At 41.8% G+C, this 15,548-nt stretch overlaps 1 long non-coding RNA gene across 2 annotated transcripts; it reads right to left on the bottom strand.

Moving 5' to 3' along the window:
• Positions 1-8,913: 8,913 nt before the first annotated feature.
• On the bottom strand, positions 8,914-10,958 carry LOC119031301. Of its 2 annotated transcripts, XR_005078566.1 has the most exons (3): positions 10,515-10,958; positions 9,910-10,323; positions 8,914-9,167 (listed from the first exon to the last, which is right to left on the bottom strand). It is a non-coding gene; the product is annotated as an uncharacterized LOC119031301 (long non-coding RNA). The 2 variants fall into 2 exon arrangements; XR_005078565.1 differs by having other exon boundaries at positions 8,914-10,323.
• Positions 10,959-15,548: the final 4,590 nt, after the last annotated feature.

Genomic DNA, 15,548 nt, shown 5'->3' with positions numbered 1-15,548 from the left:
AAGAGAGCTGGAGGGAGCTTGTGCATGCATTTTACATGACTCTCTCACGTTCTGCTCTATCTGTGTGTGTGCGTGTGTGTGTGTGTGTGTCTCAGCCTGCCTGCGCAGCCTGTGTGACCAGTGACAGTGAGCTTTAACATGTGCTGACAGCTAATCAATAGCAGATAGTGTTTTTTAGCTTTTAGGGAGAACTATTTATAACAGACTGCACCATCACTCTCAAAACCAAATCAGATATTTCCATGGGGCAGACCAAGTGCTGCACAATCATGCTTCACAGCAGTGTGTGTGTGTGTGTGCACAGCGTGTACCGTGCATGTGTGTGTGTCTGCAATGCTCACAGCATAATCCAGATGGATATGAGGAAAAAAAATTGCTTGTTTGTTATTTTGCAATTGAATTGTCATTGGAGTTATTACATGTTTACTTCAACAAACAAGACCTAAAATTGTTATGACGTGAGTTTTGATTGTAGTCAGCACCCACATTGTGTCTGGGATTCAGTATTAACGACAGTGATGTTGCACTCAGAAACTATGGGGGGCGCCAAATCGCACAACATGACCATTTCTACTCAGCGTTGCTTTAGAAGTTTTACAGTTGATGCAGCGAAACCAGAGCTATCAGCTTTGAAAACAGTCCCAATCTTCTTCTTTTTATTATCTGGTGCTAACAGTATAAAAAATGCACCTTGAACACAGACATATATATGGAAGTTGGGGTGAGTTATACAAGTAGGACCTAATGTTGCCTCGAGCAGAAATGAAGAGTGAGTCTGTTTAACCAACCTGAAACTCATCACCGCCATCTGACGCCGACTCAGATGACATCCCATCCCTCGAGGCAAACGATCAGAGTTTCCTCAGCTCCCTCAGGGCTTTATTCAGTTAGTTAGTGATCCAAGAGGAGGTGAAGCAACCTTTTAGTTTCTTTCTTTGTCCCCACCTGTCGAAAAAACTTCCTAAATACCTGTTAGCTAAATTTAGTCAGAGCTGAAAACATTACAATAAGTTTGATTCATACCTTATTTCTAACCTGTAACTTTTAATTTGCTTGCTTTTGTTTTTGTTGTCTTTCAAATGCATTTTTATATTTAACTAGTTTTTATTGTCTTGTTTTCATTATAATACTCATTCATTCGAATGCATCTCCGTGTCTGAGTAAAGCACTTTGAGTTGCCTTGTGTCTGAATTGTGCCATATGAACAAACTTGACTCACCTTTATGCAACTTTTTTCCACGTATGCAGTCGTACCTGTAAACAGATTTTGATGTGTTGAAATCGATTTCCCTTTTTAAGTGTGACCCAGACAATATCGACAGTTTTAGAGCGGACTGGAACTGTACTGCAGGGACCGGCAGGGACCGGCTGCTCTTTTTAGTGATATGCTTTACATTTACTTTCAACTAAAAATGGCGCTGCCTTGCCTCCCACTGCAGACGTTATCGGCATTGTTTACTGAGTCCTGTACTTGTTAAGAGAAGATATTGATGAGATATTGAAGTCAGTAACTCATCTTCCCAGGTTGACTTCGCTTCCAGACTTCTGGGATGCAGAGCAATAACACCACTTTGGTCAAATTACGCTGTTATAACCCAGCAGGGTTACAGGACAGTTTTAATGGGTATAGAGCAACTTAGAGCCCTCCTAATGTTTGTCTGACTCAGAGGGCAGTGAATATATTATTTAAGATCTCATAATTCAGGCTTGATCGTGCTGGGGCTCTGTCCGTTTATTACTTGCGTGAAATGCATGAATCATTGAGGAGCCGCCGTGCAGAGTGTGTGTTGGTGGGTGGTCGTGTCAAGAAGGCCGTCATGTCAGCAGCAGTATAATAACAGTGTTTTGATGCAGCGAGACAATCTGTTGATGCATTGTCAAGGAGAAAATGAGAGAGAGAACTTCCTCAGTGCGTTATCAACGTCTCTCCCTCACACTCACTTATTCCTCGGCTGCCTCCCGCTCCGTCGCTCTCCTCCCCTCCTCTCTTCTCACCCCTGCTTTCCTCCCTTTAAGTCCTTTCCACTCTGTTAATTTCCCACCCGCAGTCCTCCCCATCGCTCCCTTCTCCATCTCCACCAACCAGTGTTGTGGCAGCTGTCATGTCACCTCGTTTCACTAAACAAGTGACTCTCCATAATTACCAGGTGGACTCAGTCATAAATCTTACATGTGCCGACACCACTGCTGATGAGGAGGGACGTTTGTTCGCTGCGCCTGCCTGCCATCCGGAGGGAGGCAGTCGATCGATAAACCAGCCAGTCATACAGGTTTATATACAAATGATGGAAAATTGCTTTATACCCTTTTATCCGCTCAGTCAGGCTGTCTTCAAGTCAGACATTTGCCAGTGAGCCAGCAATGCAATCTCCTACTGAATTGCTGCTGTAGTCAGGGCGTCAGTCAGTAAATTAGCTGGAAAGTAGTTAATCCCATTCACACATCACACAGGGAATATGCAAAACAACACATGATGCCATGGGTTTGTGTATAAACTGGACAGCAAGATATTCAGTCCAGACTGGTAATAGCTATTCTTTTTAATCAATCAGTCAACAGCATTATAGCTCAGGAAGAGAATCTTTAAAATCTCAATGAAATGATGAAACACTTCATCCTCCAAGCTGCTGATTAATCAGAAGAGGAAGAAAACAACTGACCTTAAAGGACAACACAATTTCATACTGTTTACTTTGTTTATATGTGGCAGACCCTGCCACTTTTCTAGCTTCAAACAGTGTTCAGGGGACCTTATTTTCCTCTAAGAACAGCTTGTTTATACAATTAGTTTGTATTATTAATTTAACATTCAAATTCAGAGTTTGAATTTCTTGAATTTCTTTAAATCCTCCAGCTGGTGAACACAGTAAAAGCAAGTCTTTGAGCTTAAAACCATATAATACATCAAAACAGTCCCTCTGGGAGCTGATATAAAAAAGCGTAACAATAAAAACAAGTGTCATAGGTGGTAAACTATTTTCTTAAAAATCCTTTTTCTTTGAATCATTATGAGGAATGTCTTCATTTTGACAACACAGGATTTTGTGCAAACAACTTATAAACAGTTTCTCCACATGAGTCCTGCTGCAGCATCCTGTTCCAACCACAAAATAGTAGAATTATAAAAACATTATACCATTAAAATCTCGTATCTTTAACCAGCCTGGCCGTCCACAGATCACACACAATTGTTGTTTACCCAGACATTCAGTCGTAACCATTCAGCCAGCAGGCCACGCAAACATCATCCCGCCATCCGGTCGTCATCCCGGCTGCCTACCCATTAAATTGGGTCAGTATTAACAAGACCCATGCTGCTGCTGTGGAAGCGTCAGCCCCTGAAGCTGACTCCCTGTGACAGGACCTACGTTACATAAGGAAGCAGAGGAGACTGTGCAGCCGGCGAGGCATCTCTGATGGATTTGTTTGTTTTCAGAACGTCTGTGGTTTAAGATGCCGCTGCAGTTCAGGCTGCTCACCAGCTCGTACACGAGGGCACATGCAGAGGAAACATGCACGGAGCTGAACACTGAATGTTGTGTCAGCGTGAACATTAAACAGATTCTGTTGAACAGATTGAGAATACAGTGTTACGGCTCCTGCTTGGACAAAAAAAAAGGCCAAGGGAGGTGAAATCATTGTAGTGGATGTTTCACTGGTGATTCCTCATCAGAGGAACGATCACAGATGTCGACTGTGAAAGCAGATTATTAGGACCAGTATCTAAATTGTTTGTAAAGGGGCGCCCTCTAGTGGCCGTAGTGAAGTGTTAAGGCAGCAAAGGAGGAAATCGGGTGAAGTAGCGAAGAAGCTCGGGGACAGAGTCAAGGTTTGTTTTTTTGGTTTTGTCATATCCTGTTTTATAATTCAAGTGTATCCTCATGTGTCCCTCAATATCTAAGCCTGTGTTTTTCCATCCCTCTTTGTCATTTTGTTTGTTATCATCCTGCGCCTCCTGTGTTCCCTGTGTCCTTGTGTGTTCCCTGTGTCCTTGTGTGTTCCTCTGTCCTTGTGTGTTCCCTCTGTCCTTGTGTGTTCCATGTGTCCTTCTGTGGTTCCTCTGTCCTTGTGTGTTCCTGTGTCCTTGTGTGTTCCCTGTGTCCTTGTGTGTTCCCTGTGTCCTTGTGTGTTCCCTGTGTCCTTGTGTGTTCCGTGTGTCCTTGTGTGTTCCCTGTGTCCTTGTGTGTTCCCTGTGTCCTTGTGTGTTCCCTGTGTCCTTGTGTGTTCCTGTGTTCTGGAATCGTTCCCCGTGGCTTCATGGTTTCTCCTTGTTGCCCTCTGTTTCCAGCTTTTTTGTTGTCTTCCGTTTTGCAACTTGGATTTTGATTATCAGGTTGAAAGCTTGCTTTTTGTTCCCTACTTGCCTGCGTCTGAGTTCTGAATGTGGGTCGTATTTGTTGAATGTGACAGATGAATAATAATAATTCAGTGCCTGTAAACATTCAAAGTGAAGAAGTTGCTCTCTCTTTCTCTGTTACTTTCTCTCTTAAACATTCCCACTCATTCAGTCTTACAGGCCATAATTCCTTTCCTTTTTATTTTCCAATTTGCATTTTCTTTAATTCCTTATTTCTCCCCTTTTTCATTCTTATTTCACCATCTTGAAGAAGTCTACCGCTCCGTTTCTACTGTGTCTTACTCCTGCAATGCTTTTTATAAGTTGTGTTCAGCCACAGTTTTGTTGGTGCAGCACTTTAACCTTGTAAACTTGTGCAATGAGGAATAATTGTACATTTAGAAGTAAAGAAGGATTCAGATCATTTCCGGATGCTTTTTAGAATTGACCTTAAGTATATTAGAGTAAAATAACTGTAATTATTTGTTACACTTACGCTGGAGTGGCTTCACAAGACGATGATCTCAAAACAGATTTTGAAAGATAACAAATGACACCCGAGCGTCTACTGTACGCTGTGAGAGTGCTCAAGCAAAAGCTGGCCAGAGGCCGAGTTGTCACCTCAGTAATTACGACCTCTAGAGGGATCTTTAACATGTAATATTCATGCTGAGCTGACAAAAAGTTGAATGTTGAAGTCCCTCGAGTGTATGATACTCAACATATGTTAAAAATTAAAATCTATAAGAAATCCTTCAGAGAATAACTGTATATACGAGTGATTATTAATAATGCATCGTCTCAGGCTGTAGATTTGTCTTACAGTCAGTTCCGAGCGGTTTCTCCAACAGAAAGCTTCTTTTTGAAAAAGCAAATGGAAGAGGACAGGATGTCGGATATTAATGAAGTCTGAGCAGAACATCCTTCCTCTTTTATGTTGTGAGTCTTTGACATGTTTTTTGAACGGATCCAGTCAGTCATATCAAAATAACATCCTTTCAACTCGGCCATTACTGTGCGTGTTTTTAGGAGGTTTTTGATTTGATTTGCCTTCACAAAGAAAACATCTCCATCACTAATACCTGCCAGCAACACTTGTAACAGCCACTGTCAGCTATTATAAAAGGACTCAGTGAAGGCACGGCCATCGAAGAACATCCCATCACAGCATTCCCTGAAAAATAATCTGAGTTGTCAGAGTACATCTCAGTAAAGTCAAGAAGGAGGAATATTACCAACTTTACAGAAGTGAAGTTGTCACAGCATGCTGCTGCTATTGTTTGGACCACACAGACAGATCGTTGTACAACAGGATGTGAGCAGAATACAATGTGACAGTTTGGATTGGTGTGAGAGGAGCAGAAACAAACACGCACCGACAGAAAAACGATGAACATGGCGAGAGGTGTAGTCACAGGATGAGATGGAGATATTTTCCTTTGGTCTTGGTTCTGAAACACGACTGGAAAGTGGCTACAGAAGGCCGCGACCTGTGAGGGACAATCAAACTCGTCCTAAATATAGCTCCTGTGATGTGGGATGATGATGCCTGTGCTGCTGTGCGGAGCCTGAGGCCTCTTCACCTCCACGGACCCTCGCTGGTCCTCAGACCTCGTCCCTCTGCTCCATAAACCGCCCTTCAAACACATGCAGACACTCAGACTCACTGAAATCTTGTGTATTCATACATACACAGACAGCTGCATGTGTCACTTTTCCACTGACTGTGTCATCGACTGTTGTTGAGGAAGCAAAGGTTGGTGCAGTCACGCACCCTTAAAGGTTTTTCCAGTATTTCAGATGTGTTTAAAGGTGTATTTTCTATTAAATTCAACTGATGCACAGATAATCCTCTCTGAACACATACAAAAAACTGGTTCCAGTAATATTTAGCCCCTCCACCTCTCCAGACCTGTGTCCAAATGTCCCATTTAAACACGATGCACTGAGAATTCTTCTGCTAAAAAAAAAAAAAAACATTTATAATTATTCTACATTAAACATGTTGTAGGTTTTATGTGTTAACACTCGACATTAAGGTATACTGGGAGGGTTGATAATGATGAGTTACTCATCAGAACAGACTGGAAGATATTAACGAATCATTAGGTAATGAAACATCTGTGAATCAGCGAACAAATCAGTCTCTTCAAGTGCCAGAGTGGCACAACAACCAGTTACCAATCAGTAAATAATTAATTACCAGTTGCTTAATAATAAATCACTAATTACCTAATCAAAAGTTACTCTTTCTGTGCGCCCTGAAGTAAAGTGATACATAATACTGATGAGTTTATTAAGGAAAATCCCTCTGCATGTCTTACAAACACTCCCCAACATGAACAAACACTCACAGTCAGGTAGTTTCACAGATGAATCTCTGTGATCAGGCTGACTTCATGTAAATCAATGAGACCACATGCGGCAGAGTTTAGTCAGAAAGAAAACACTCAGTGCTACAAAAGCATCTGCACCAGTTATATTCTATCTTAATCTTCATTACTAATTCTCTGCCTGTTACTAGTATTAAAATATAGGATTCACTGTGTGCTTAAGTGGGATATAGATTTTTTTTTTTAAGCAAACCATTCTGGAATGCCCCTAAAATCTGACAGTGATGCACATTTCCCAGCCTGTGCTGATCTCTGTCACACCCTCAGCACTTTAAGTATAACAAATTAAATTTTACTTTTGAAAAATGGCTGTTCACACTTCAACTCTCAATCTCCATCCTTGAAAAAAAGCCCGTAAGCCGTTAAGCCCATTGTTCCTCCTCATAAACACACATGCAAAAAGACACACAGAGGCACTTTTACATGTTTTTTTATATATACACAGTATAATCCACAACTAAAGCCTGCGTACTCTCAGGGGGTTTGCTGAGGTTATAATCCTGTTCTGTTTTTTTGCCAATCTGCCAAAGAGGAGCAGCGCGGCAAATCCTGCGGGACCTCACTGTAGCTGCAGCCTGCAAATAAATCACTATCCTCAATAATATGAAATTTAAATATAACGAGACATTACCGAAACAGTCAGTATCACAGGTCAGGTGTTTATCAGTCCCTTACTGTAAAATACAAGAGAACCTTAAAGTGGGCCTCTCTCTCACTGAGTCTCTAACAGAGAAGTGAAAGTCACCCTTAGCTCTCCTGCAGTGTTTAATGGTGGCAGACAAAACAGCACAGTGTTAGCGAGGTTTATAGGGAACGCAGATGGTATCATTACTCTATATCCACTATGTTGTGCAACAAACACTTACTCATAATGACAGATTAGAGCAGAAGACTAGATAGAGCACTGCACTGTAGAGCTCAAACTTAGACTAAGAGCTGATGTGGAAAATGATCATTAGCAGCTAATCCTCTCTGCTCAGACCGACCATATGACTCTCAATACTGACGTTAAGCTTGTGTGTTGGACTAAAACGTCCCGGGGACACGTAGGGATTGTGAACACATGTGGTCGTAGTTATTTTAATCTTTTTCACTACTATGAAGTAAAACCTCTAATCCAAATCTGTGCAAATACAAATCTCCGATCTTACAAGTATTCAAGTCGTTAATACGTGATTCCCGAGTATGAGTATGTGGGGGAATTCAACAATAATATTATGAGCCTGCATGGTACAAATCTGATGTAAACGTTTGCAGAACATTTTGGAATACAGGTTTGATGTCACACAGGCACCAGTTTGTTTTAATCCAGCCTGTTCGTAACTATTTCTTGTAACCCAATTTATTGTTAGCAAAGTACATTTCTGCAAAACCACGGATACATTCAAAACTAACCTTCTTTCATGTTGCGACTTTCATGTTGTGTTCAGTTTAAATGTGTTGCTCTGCATCTGCTCTGCTTAGGTTCAGGCACAAAAACCACTCAGTGAGGGTTCAGAATAAATGACAGATTGGTTTAAAATACATGTTTTGACGTGCCTGGAGAAGGTCCCACTTGAAAAATAGCTGGTTTGGGGTCGCTAGTGAAACATCTGGAGATGGTCTGAGGTCCTGAGAAAAAGACCCAGTTTTGGATCCCACAAAAATACCTGGAGATGGTCCAACTTCCCGTGAAGAGGAGCCAGCTTTGGTCACCAATAACACACCTGGAAGCTCCACCATATCACAGACTAACTGCAGTTTGGCAGCCTTGTAGTTTGGAATAACGCTGCTGATGTCAACCTCTTATGGTTTTGAGAAAAGTTAACATTAGTACAGGGTCAAAAATATAGACAAAATGATATTTCACTGACCGGCACTCTCATCACAATTGTCATCTTTTCTCTGTCAACATAAATAAAATGAATAACTTCTATAGGAGAGTCAAAGAGTGTCTCGAGGTGGTGGAAACGAAACATCTCTCAGCCGGACTACTGTCCTTGTAAACCAGCGGGCTGTTTCCGCTCAGTGGTTTTGATGTGTTTTGGTGGATGACTGTCGGGGTGAAAGGTTGATGCTGTCGGACCAAACAAGCTCCTGCTTCTCCGTGACAGACAAACAATGCAAACAAGTCAAACCTCTGGCTGGAAAATAACTCACCTGGACTTTCCAATTCAACCCAATAAAAAGGTAGAAATCTAACAAATGATAATTATCAATTATGATAAATAAACAGGGGATTACTGAGAGCTCTTTGTAATCAATAGGAATCCTGGAGGAAAAAGACCTCAGGTGAGCTACGTCTGCACACACCTCTGCTGTGGCAGGTAGATATCACATTAACTGCTCCGTGTTCTTCGCCAGGACCGCCACCACTCCTTCATTTGGCACGTACGCCTGGAGTGTGTGTTCAGTCCCGGCGACTCCCGCCCGTACTCCACATAAATGTCAGCACACATCTGTCATAAGAGGAAAATGTAGATACAGTGCAGCTCTGTTACAGATAGCGGAGAGACTATGAAGGCCCGTCACTTCAGGGGGGGCGGCGGGGGGCAATCAGCCAATCAGATCACAACCTGAGTGATCCTGTTATGTTGTGTGCATGAGCAGCTGTGGTGTAACCCTGTGTGCACTGTGCGCTGACCTTGGCGTCTCCCTATGCCAGTACTCAGGATGTGACTCCACAAATAACTAACCAAACATTGATTACCACTAGCACACAAGGCCGCACGATGCAGAGTAGAGAAAGGACAGGGACAGAGATATTGGCTGCACAGTTAACAGTTATTTCCCCGTCTCTCTCTCTGACTGTCTTTCTCTCTCTCGACATGCGCTTTGCTGCACTTTCCATTACTGGCAGGCATAGCAAATACAATATTGGTTGGTTGGTCAGTCAGTCGTACACTATCAGGCTGTTTCAACAGCTCTGTCAAGGTATTTAAAAGCCACGTTTGGACGTGTGAGTCTGAACAAAAGATGTTAGCGAGTTTTGTTTTTCTTTACTTGTCTGACCAGTAAAGATGGAGGGTAACAGCCTCAAGTCTGTACAGATACAGCCAGCTAATCTCATTAGTGTCCCGCGTCTGAACCTAATGACTCTTTGTGGCTATGTGAGGTCACACGGACAAATACGAAGCAACCAACCACACATTTGTTTTCTCCTCTTGACTTGATATATCTCCTCCTCTCCCGACTACCAACCTGAAATCCTTATAGTCATATCCAAGCTCCTGCTGGCAGTCATTCCAAGGTCCCCTACAATGTTTACAGAGGCGTCCTCTCTAATTTTAGGAAGGCAGGCATGGCGGTAATGGAAAGTGACACTATCTAGCCAGCACTCTTCTTTGCTGGAGGGCATTGCAGAGCTGTAGCAGTAGCCACCCAGATAAAAGTCCTGCGACCAAAATGTCCGATTATTTCCACATGTACACAGGCAGCGTGATCACCAGCATACTTGAGTCTTCTTCGTGTTTTCATGGAGCAGCAGCACAAAACGGTGGAGGATATGGTAGCTGTGGGCGGTGTAAGGAAGCTTGATGCCATGTTAGCACTAACAGTAGCTGTGTCACGACAGGGTCTGGGACTCTGAGGTCACGGCTCACTGGTCACCACAGTCTGCGGGGATTTCCACACATTGATCAGCAAGTTGGAAGACAAACTAATGTGTTATGAACAGTCATATTTAACACTGCAAATGTCGTTGTTTGCTGCATGACTACAAGTTTTATAAGTTTTATGAATAATGATTAGTATGTTTATGTTCATAAAACTGGGAGTAAAAATGAAAATGTAAAAACAACCTTCACCTTTTTGAATCTTCTGCAGTGCTTAAATTTACATAAATCAGTTTAGTGGAAACTGATTAAAGCATGCAGCACTTTGCTGGACTCAGACGTGTTCGGACCGACAACAGAACTGTGGGAAAAAAACCACAACTGCACAGCAGGGGTCCTGATGAATAGGCTCCAGAAACTGATGAACAACAGTTACCTGGATCATTATCTGCCAGTGCTGGTAAAATAAACATGTGCAAAGGAAAAGTTCCTGTAACATGACCGCTGCTCTTCTCCCGCTGACTGCAGTTATCAAGAGGGAGGATGAACGAAGTTGTTTGATCTTGGCTTGTGGTACTATACACTTCATTCTCAGAACTATCATGTGGTGCTGATTTAGCCTGGAGGGTAACAGACAAACTTTTGGAGCTTCCAGCGTAGCCAAAAGCTATCCAGGCCAAGACTTCCTCCTCCAGGCACAGGATCAGACATTACTCCATACAAAACACACAAACATCAGAACCTTTCATAGGTGATGAAGATCAAGACGACATTTCAATACAAAACAAGAATCTGAACATAAATAAAGATTTTTGTTATGTTTGTAAAAGCTCATATAAAGCTAAAGTCATTCGTAAGCAATGACAGATCACACTTCGGTCGATGCATTCTGCCTCAGTTTCTCTCCGAACAGACTGTTTGCTTTAAACAACAACATTACAGCTGTGACGAGAAGTTCTGTTCACCCCAGCCGGATGTTTTGGAGGAAACAATTTCAACCGTTGATCTTTTGTGACTTAAGATATCATCAAACTTTTTAAGGGCATACAGTGCATGTTGTTCTGTCTGGAATGTGAGGTTGATGGAGTTTAAGAATACATATACATTCTATGAATAAATGAAACCGATGCTAATTTCAAACTATAAACATATTTAGGAAAATCTTGCTGTGTAGCAACAGTGCTAAGCACTGGACTACTTCACTGTCCTACATCAGCTCCACAAGTTTAACTGAATATTTATCCATTCGTTAATTTTTAGGACAGACGATGCAGTGCAGTCAGCCTGTGGGAAACAAGGACTGACCTCTGTACATGCATGGACACACGTACCCATAATTGATGATGCGATTAGTCATTTGGAAATGTTTCTTCCCCAGAATCTTTGATGGCAGAGGGCCAGCTGCACTTTAATTACATATATATATATATACACACACACACATATCGATTCAGTCTAAGTTAATTAAACACATATTGGCTCATGAGATTTTTTCTCACAGGGGAAATTTTATCCCAAGAGACCTCAAAAACACAGCACGAAACAACATCCTGTTCCCATGGAGGATCTTAAAAGCAATCAAGGAAGGGTCAGAGAGAAGACTGATGGGTGGAGGATATCGACATGGTGAGAGCGCCAACAACCATGACGGAGGCAGATAGAGAAGGAAACCATGAGCCGCTACTGGAATGTGATTCTGAATGGAGAGACAGATTGTCTGCCCCTGCATGCTGCAAGGCCCCGGAGAAAGGACAGAAACAGACCCAGAAAAAAGAGGTTTGAAGTTGTGTAACATTTTACCCCCACAGCGCTCGTCTTGTCCTGTCCTTATGCTCAACTTAACCACTACCCTGAGGTCAGCTCCGCCAAAGGACCAACCTTTTTGTTTTTTTAAAGAATGTAATTCTATTTCATTTCGATCTAAAATGTTCCAGTTAACTGTTTCTAAACTCTGTGCTGGTGGCTGTTCGAGCTACAGCAGGCTGCAGCGACCTGCAGGTGGAGACAGGGGACGCCATCAGTCACCTGTTTTATAGTAGTTTCAGCACTAAGTCTTCATCAGCAGGAACATTTGTTGTACATAATAAATCAAAGACTTTTTCTCTGGGAGAGTTTTGTTCACAGTTGCTTCCTGTCTCTTTTGTGCACACAGTGTATATTTCTAAAATCTGAAGAAGTAAAAGTGGGCTGCCACTTCATCATGAACTATTTTTCAGTAGCCACGTTTCTTTTCTTTGTTCAGAAAGTCTGGCTGAAGAACTTTCAGACAGGAGAGCAACAAATCAACACCGCTGTTGATAAAACACAATAAATGTTGTTTTCCAGGAAGAGTTTGTTCAGAATTATAACATGAATTGTATCATTTAACATTTAGAATAAAAAAGTCATGAGAGAATTTTGTCAAATTACCAGCTAGTGTGCTTCATGACATAACATTGTAATAACAGCTTCTACAGCTAACAGCCTGCAGTAAACATCCTGGTAAACAGACTGGTTTGCTAATGGTATTGCTAGCTCACACCCATCAATGTTGCCTCTTAACTTAACTGACCATCTTCGCATTGTAGCAGCTAGCCACCATTACCAGCGAGGAGGAGGTAAGGAGGTTATTTACAGCAGCTCTGACAAGGACTATGACTTTGGGGAGAGTTGGACATCAGCAGCATGTGAAAACAATGTAGAAATGCATCTTACTCACTGAATTAAGGATTTATTTCCACCATACTAGAGGTATACTAAAAATGTGTATTATGATGGATTAACAAGGCTCGTCTTCATTCGTTAAACTTGAAACCAGAGGATGCCCAATTGTATCTTTTCTCCTTGGAAAGGAAAAATGGAAGTGAAAGTTTTTAATTTCCTGTTGTTTTGTGAGTTTATTTTGTTCATTTCTGACACTAAAAGCTGGCAGATATATCAGAGCTTAAACTTCAGGGGAGTGGGTGGTTATCCGACTACCGGCTGTAGCTGGAACAAAGTACCATTATGAGCAGATGGAGGCGATCCACAGAGGCTTTGTAACAGTACTTTAGCACTGGACAAAAATCATGCTAACTGGATGCTATGCTTTCAGAGTTTCCCATGCTACTTGTCTTTATCTCAACTACACCCTATAAAAGATTTATGCTACCCATTTTAGGTTTCTGTGGGGTCCTTTCAGTGTAATTCTCGAGTAGCAATCCACAGAGGAGGCTTCAGATTTAGAAAAGAAAATGCGTTTCAGGAAGGTCTCCGGTTCACCTTCACTGCTGAGTGTCCTGGGGGCGTAAAAGCAAAGGCAATGAGGGTAAAATGGCACCTGGAGGCCTCTGATATAAAGCAATAACACCACCATGTGATGGTTCCTCCTGAAACAAATGAAAGAGACACACCTGTAACCTTCTGTCAGACTCGGGGGCACAGATAATTAAGATGTCACTCCGCAGCCACTCTTCCCTCGGGCGAAGCATCACACAGCAGAGATGATAAGACTACAAACAGTTACAACAACATCACATTTGTTATTCCACTGTATTTTGTTCTACCAAACATTAGAAGCGTACACAGGATTCCCTTCAGTGGCACTCATTAGAAGTGCAAATGCAACAGAACGCCAAAGAACTTTAGCACAACACGACTGTAAATTCAGACCTTGAAATAGTCAGCAATGAATCACTGCTATTTATAAACAAGCTCTCAGGGGACAAGAGGAGCAGTGAGATGACGATTGCATCTACAGGTGCTACAATAGATGATGAAAGGCCCGATCTGACTGGGGGGAGACACCTCACAGGCTTTTATGATATATGGAAAGAAGGGTCTCTCCATCCCTCTCCTGGAGATGTAGGGCAGGCGATGGGAGAGAGGGAGGGATGAAATGATGATTATAAGTAAAAAATGTCAAAACAAATTAAACTGTATGTGGTAAACAAGGATGAACAATGACAGTGAGAAGGTGTGTACTCCTCAGTGGTTTCCCTGATGAAGTGGAGTGTGAAACTCACCATATGGAATTGAGAAAATTGTGCAAACTGTCACTTTGAGTTGACAGAACCTGATATGTTCATTATATCAGTGTTGTGCCTGCAAACACTCGTCAGCACCGCCAGCATCTCCGCTGGCTCACACCTCATCTTCAACTCCTCATTTTTAAGTGACAACTTAAATTTAAATCAGTGTATCAATACACATAATGCTCTCTCTGTTCTTCAAAATAATACAAAACTGTGTGATACTCAACTTGCATAATGCAAACTGGGACAGCGAAGGCCAAACCTTGTGCTTACTTCTTCTGCATAAACTAATCAGGAAGTAGAGAAAAAGAAAACTCAAACATGCAGAGGTGGGAATGATATAATGCTATGATGTTTCAGATGTCATAGAAATAAGGATTCATACACTGAATAAGAAAGCAAATGTGTTGCCATGGAGTCTGAGTTAAAAATATTTCAGCTAACTTGCCTCAAGAAGACGATCACGCACTGTGTTGATCCTCGTAACCAAATATACATACAGTGATCTCAGTTTGAGTCCTGTCAGATATAATGACAACAATTAGCCTTAACCCAGGTTCCCCTTGCTCTATAAATCCATAACTGTGCTCACGCTGCAGCTCACAGTGATGCACAGATCATTCCTACAATTAAAAGTTGAAGAGTCAAAAGATGTGAAATATAACACAATAAATGCAACGTTCTTATCTGCTGCAGAAATAACATGACCAGTTGTGTATATCAGCCCTTCCCATGAAATTTCCTGTCAGTTCAACATATCTGACAAATCTACATGTAAACACCTGAATTTTGAACCCTGCAACGATGTCACTTGAAGATATTTTAGAATCATTTTTCAATGACATCAAAGACGTTGAATTGGTGTTTTTTGGACAGGTTTGGAAAAAACCCTTTCAGTGCAAAGCAAATTGTTCTTGGGCCTGTTTCCCAGATGACCTCCCCACCATTTGTGAGTGGTTAAACCTTTAAAAGAAATCACTGAACCATAAGAAAAAGCTACATTTAGATAATGTTTAGTTGTGTAGCAGAATTGTATTTCTAATAGCAGTATCCTCATATTGACTCACCAGGAGACCTGCCAGTTAATATAACAATGTAGAAAAATGTCAATGCAATGTCAAAATGTGACTTCACTCTTTGTAAGTGTCAGTGTAACGGTAGCATTTGGCTTTATGGAAGAGACTTTATTCCTGATGCACTCTGAGCTCTCTGCTCCCTTCAGGTCTCGTCCAGGTGATACTGCTGCATTTGATCAGCCGCAGCTTTAATCCACAGACCGCGGCTGGTCTGTTGG

This window comes from Acanthopagrus latus, chromosome 13 (assembly GCF_904848185.1).
Source record: "Acanthopagrus latus isolate v.2019 chromosome 13, fAcaLat1.1, whole genome shotgun sequence".
Taxonomy (NCBI): Eukaryota; Metazoa; Chordata; class Actinopteri; order Spariformes; family Sparidae; genus Acanthopagrus; species Acanthopagrus latus.
This window is presented reverse-complemented; position numbering and strand designations above follow the sequence as displayed.